The sequence below is a fragment of the Geospiza fortis genome, unplaced genomic scaffold (genome assembly GCF_000277835.1).
Source record: "Geospiza fortis unplaced genomic scaffold, GeoFor_1.0 scaffold161, whole genome shotgun sequence".
NCBI classification, from domain to species: domain Eukaryota; kingdom Metazoa; phylum Chordata; class Aves; order Passeriformes; family Thraupidae; genus Geospiza; species Geospiza fortis.
This window is the reverse complement of record NW_005054375.1, coordinates 1,579,566-1,585,831: the sequence shown is the minus strand read 5'-3', so window position 1 is coordinate 1,585,831 and position 6,266 is coordinate 1,579,566.

The window sequence follows — 6,266 nt, the reverse complement described above, 5'->3', positions numbered from 1 at the left end:
ACTGGCACTCACGTAACAGCAGGGCTGGGGCGGTGGGGGGTGGTGGTTCGCATTTTGGGGATTATGGAAAATTGGACGTAATTTGGCGTTGAAACCTAAGGCCTGTCTAGAGTTGTTTTCTCATCCTTGTTATAAAAGTTAGTAAGAATTTTTTTCTTTAAAGGAAAGAGTTGCTGTTGATCCATGAAAGATGCACCCTAAAGTTTTTGAGGCATTAGAAATTAGGTGGGTAACCGCATGGATATGAGGAGCTGCCTTCAAATCGGTTGCATAATTGTGGGGCCAGGCCTCAAGGAGATTTCTTCAAGAGGCGTTTTTAACGTTTAAGGAAACTGGAAGGAAATTGGCTGTTGCATTTATCAAACGATGCAAATGTGACTTATCTGTCTGAGAACAGTGAATGTGTCGTGTTTATATTGCCAATCAACCTCTGGTTCAGCTTTGACTCCACTTTAATTTTATGCACTAGTCTTTTCTATCTTAACACACAAGCATAAAATATAAATTGGGCGGTCCTTGGAGTTTATTTCAGTACAGTGTTTGATAAACGTGCATCCTGCAAACTTTAACGGTGTGTTGTGGGTTGACCCTGGCTGGATGCCGGACACCCACCAAAGCTGATCTGTCATTCGCCTTCTCAGCTGGACAGGGAAGAGAAAATGTAACAAAGTTAATGAGTTGAGATAAGGACCAGGGGAGGTCACTCAAGAAATACCTAAGGGCGAACAGACTCGAATCTGGGTTATTAATTTATTACCAACAAAATCAGAGCCAGGATAATGAGAAGTAAAATAAATCTTAAAAACCACATTCCCCCCACCTCTTTCTTCTTCCCAAGCTCTATCTCCTTTTCCCCCAGCAGGGAAGGGAGATGGGAATGGGGGTTATGATCAATTCATCACAGACTTTTCCTCCCACTGCTCAGGATGAGGAGTCCTTCCCGCAGGAGACAGTTCTCGATTAACATCTCCTGCATGAGTTCATCCCACAGGCAGCAGTTCTCCAGAAAATGCTGCAAGGTGGGTCACACCAGAGATGGGGTGCAGTCCTTCAGGCACAGCCTGCTTCAGTGTGGGTCCCCCAAAGGGTAACAAGTCCTACCAGGAAGCCTCATGCCATGGGTCTGCAGGTCCCTGCCAGGAGGCTGTTCCAGCAGGGGCCTCCCATGGACTCACAGCCTCCTCTGAGGCATCCACCTGCTCCAGCTTGGGTGTTCTCCGTGGGCTGCAGGGGAACCTTGGCTTTGGTGCCTGGAGCACCTTCTGCCCCTCCTTCTCCACTGACCTTGATGTCAGTTGTTCCTCTCACGTGTTCTCACCCTGCTTTTCTCTGCCTGCAGTTACACCTGCACAAAAAACTTTTTTTCCCCTTCTCAAATAAGTTATCACAGAGGTATTCCCACCATTCCTGATGGGCTCAGCCCTGGCTGGCTGTGGGTCCATCCTGGAGCTGGCATTGGCTCTGCTGGACATGAAGGAAGCTTCCAGCAGCTTCTCACAGCAGCCACTCCTGTAGCACCCCTCCTACCAAGACCTACCTGCATAAACCCAACACACCATGGTACTGAGAACAGCAGGGGAACAATAATACTTTAAAAAATTTATTTCATTTAATTCCATTAAGGTAATAGTGAAATTTTTGTAGACTCAGCCCAGACCTGGGTTTCAGGAAGGCATCCTAAAATACTGACCTTCACTAGGTTTTCTGAGCTTGACCATACATGTGACATTAATGTAAAATAGTCTTAAGTAAATATTTTTGCCAGGATGGAAGAGGCTAAGGGAAAGAATAGAGAAGGATGATGGTCAGTTCATAATCAACAGCAAGGTAACTCTACAAATAAGTAAAAAATGGGAAAATTGATTTCTCTGTCCTTATGTTTGAATTTAAGACTGTGAATTTCTTTGAAACAGTGGAACATGTTTCCTGTAGAGATAGTGAAGCCTGTGGATTTGGAAACCCAACTCGACACAGTCTTAAGAAACCTCCTGTAGGTGGCCCTGCTGTGAGCAGGAGGGTTGGGGAAGACAGTCTGCAGAAACACCTTCCAGCTTGAACAATTCTATGATTTCTAAGCCAGTTTTCCAACAAATGTAAAATGCATAGAAAATTCCAGTGAACAGCACAATATGCTCTAAGGCCTTTGGTTCCAAGGACGTTTTATTCAATTTCTTGTTCACCTAGGCAATGGAAATCCAGAATGCAGGGCACGTTGCACTCAAAGATTCAGCATAGCCAGTTGTCATGTTATTGCAGGGGAAGAGCTTCAGACAACTAGAATGTCATTAAAAGGCAAATGGCTGGATGTTTTGCAATCTTCTTTGCAAACTTATTTGCTAACTTCTTGACTGGCTGGCCATTCATCCTGTCTGTATATAACTGTTTCACATTTACCCCCTTGTTCTTCACCACTTGGGAGCAGGATACCAACATATTTTGAATGTTTTGTGTAATTTTTGTCTTGATGAGCCACTACCTCAATGTTTTCTCAACCACTCTGGTTTCCAATAGGCCACAGACACCCTGGTGTGATCAGAAACAGGGTAACTCCCATGGGTGCAGCTGCCAGGAAGGAAGCCGTGTTTGCAGCTGATATTCACAGCCCTTTCTGCTCCCACAGCCAACAGAGGTATGCAAGGGCAGAACACACTTGGAAACTGCAGGTACCATGGGTGTGCTGGCACCACTTTGGAGCAACGTAGGTTAACTTACCTGCAGAAATGTTTTTGTAACTTGCGTTTTCTGGAATTCAGTAGGCAAAGAGTAAAACTACATTGTAAGCAATAGGATTTCTGACCTTCACTGGTGGTTAGGTTGTGTTAGATTTGGTACAGCAGAGAGAGAATACAGCTTGTATGTAAAAGTTTATAGCTTGGTTGTTCTCAGTGAATAGAGCCCTTGCAGTCCAACTCTAGTTTTACTTGTGATCTACTGTTCCTTTGTATTTTTCTCTAGAGTTTATTTTGGTATCACTCAGAAGTAGGTACTGCGCTATATCTTTTTCCTCACAAAAGCAAATGAAGTCAGTGGCTTTTGCTCAGGGTCCTCTTAAAGTCATACTTGAATGTAGCAGTCATGGAGTTAGTTCTGGAGATACCTGCTGCTAATTTCATACTTGGACATTTATTTATCACAATGGCTCTTACAATGTTGTGATCAGGTTCCAGCTTGGTAATCTTAAAAGGAGTTACTTTGTCTGTCGAGTCATGTAAAATGGGTTACAGCTCCAAGTAAGTATGGCTGATGTTTATATCCATCTTACTGATAATTTTCTTGTCAATAAATGATAAAAATTCTTAATGAGCCATTTTCAGTCACAGTTTCTTCCTTTTTATCTTGTGTGTTAATTAGATCCTTTTCCAGGTAGTGGCAACATGCATAGCAAACACCATTGTGCCGAGTAACACTCCCAGATTTCTCAAGCTGTAGCTCCTCTATTGCCAAGCTCCAGGTTATAAGAGAGTAACTTAAGTTTTGTCAGCTTTCTGGTGACTGATTTGAAGGTCTTTAAACAGACATGTGTTTGCTTCTTCATCTGTGAAATAGATCAAATAGAGTTATTTTACCATCCAGTTACCTGATCACGTTTCAGTAACCATTTTTTGACCTTGACAAACCCCTCAGCTGGCGATGAGGATTCATTGTGAGCTGGCTACGTCACTGTACAGTAAACATGAGCCTGCTGAATTTATCTTTTCATGTTTTTCCTATGCAACCACAGTGATGGAGTTTGGGTAGGAAAGAAAGTGAAGGGGGATTGTTCTAATTTCTCCCAGAACAGTCCTGTGTTAATATATTCTCATAGAAATTCTGGAATAATTTTTCTGTCTTCTAGCTTCTATTTGAAATTTGTCTATAAAAAGGAAATACTGCAGTTTTACCCAAGGATCTAATGTTGCATAATATTCTCTTTTGATTGTTAGTAATATTGCAAGTGCACCAATATTTACCTGCAGTCATTGGACTAAAAAGGAAGGAGTAAGGAGGATTGACTAGATTGCTCCTAGCAGTGGTATAAAGGTCAGCTTAATGACTGTAGTAGCTGCTCTGCTGACTTTCACATATAGTGTATTCAGGACAGTTACACTGAAAAGGAATCCTTGTAAAAATATGTCCCAAAATGAAGGAAGTATGAGGGATAAACAGTCTTTCTATTGATAATTTAATCTGCAGGTCCAGATAACCCTGGAGACTTAAAATTGAGTGCAACAAAGGAGAAGCTGTCAGTCCATAAGTCTGTAAGACCTCATAAAGTGTTTCTGGTCACTAATCAGTAGGAAATGCCTAGTGAGAAGTAAAAGTATAGGGAAATATGGAGTTATGTGCTTTAAAATGCACTCCTGCCTGCCTTTGTCAGCGGAGGAAGTAGCTGGTTCATTTAAAACAATAAATCTCAAAAGGCTTGAGCCACTTCAGGAAGGGTGATACCAGCCAGTGCCCATTTGTCTGAGTTGGTAATAAGCTGGCTGTCATGTTCAGATCAGTTTTTTTAAAAGAATTGAAAAGAAACTTGGGATTTCTTTAGTAAGGAATAAAAGGGCAGAAATGTAACTAGTGCCAGTAAATGTGGCTTAGGGAAAAATGATCTTGGCAGGCACACCAAACTTCATTACTTAAATAAGTGAGAAGATTCAGCACAATATAATTGTGTAGATGGAGCAGACTTGGGTAAGGTGCTTCATACTACGCACACCTAAAGTCTCCCTTACTTTCAGTATCGTACGTTACATGGCTTAAAAGCTGATGGACTGAGAGTTGTGAAGAAATACATAACATGGCAGAAATAACTTAACAATTGGATTGTTCAAAGAGGTGGTACCTTAGGTATGGCCCAACACTTCCATCATGGTCTAGAAGTCATCATAGAGTCATTCCTGTTTTTATTTGTGACTGTGACAAAGTTGCTGGAATAAGTACATAGAGATTATGAGGAAAAGACAATAATAATGCAGAAACATCGCACAGATTGGATTACTTTGTAAGTTGAACCACTTAAATAAGTTACGCCTTAATCTGTCCAAGTGCAAAATTAAGTGTCTAGGATTAATGAATGCAAATCATGTACCTAGAGGATATTTCTGAATCCTGGAAAGCAGAAACTTTAGAAAAGTTTAAAAGAATGCAGTCACAAGACATCTCAAAAACAGCCTCATATAGATGTGGGACAAAAAGGGCTGGTGCTGTTTGGGGATGCTCACAGTGGAGTAGGTAGTAGGAATAAGGTGAGTTTGTATCTGCTGGGTCATGTTTTTTAAATAGACCAAAAACTGGAGGGACCACAAAGAATTACAGAGGAATTTGGATGCTTAAAAAGTCTTTAGCTGTTTAATACCAAAAAGAACAAAAAAAAAGTAGACATAAATCATACAGTACTTTCCCAGTTATAGGAATTCACTTGAGTCTAAAGAGGGACATGGATAGATAGATAGGTTTGAATAAAAAAAAAAAGACTTGGCTTCCTAAGTGATACATGGTGGTGATCAACCACAAGCAAAGCAATGGGCGGGATGGGCCTTCCTCCCCTCAGTGCCTTCACCTCCAGATTGGATGTCACTTCCTGGCATTTCTGCTCAAGTCCTTTGGTTCACAAAGAAGTGAGTGAAATTTAATGGCTTATGCCATAAAGAAATTTATATTAGGCCATCTTTTACAATCCTCCCCTGCCCTTTCACAAGTGGAAGCAGGTAGAGGTATCTAGAAGAATATAGTTTGTTGGAGTCCTGGTTTTTAGTAGACTGATGTTTTCTATCTAAGAATAATTTCAAATAATTTTTTTTTGCTCTGTCAAGACATGCCCAGGCCTACTTACTCTTATGAGAGAGTAGATTTTCTTGTCCATTTTGTAGTCTTTGTAGTGCTGTTTAGAATTTCTCAAGAATTGTCCAGACATTAATTTGTGTTTGTAAGTTGAATTACTGTAATTATCCAATATTATCCAAATATCCTCTGAAGACAGTGAGTTCTGTAGAGTCCTCTAGGGTACATGCTGAGTTGCTTGCTCTCAGACAGCAATGCCTGTTTGTCCCTCTCTTTTTCATTCTCAGACATTACAGAATTGATATTGCAGATATTGCCAAGCCTTTAATGGCTGACTGACACCCCATTCCTGTTTTTTTTTTTTGCTGCTGGTTTAGGAAGGGGTATTTCTATGGCCACCATAAGCACATGTTGCCATCATTGATCCTTCATTATCTCTTAGCAACCATTTGGTCTTTCACAAAAAATGTCCCAGGCCAGATGGTCTCAAGAGTTTCCATGCAAGACCA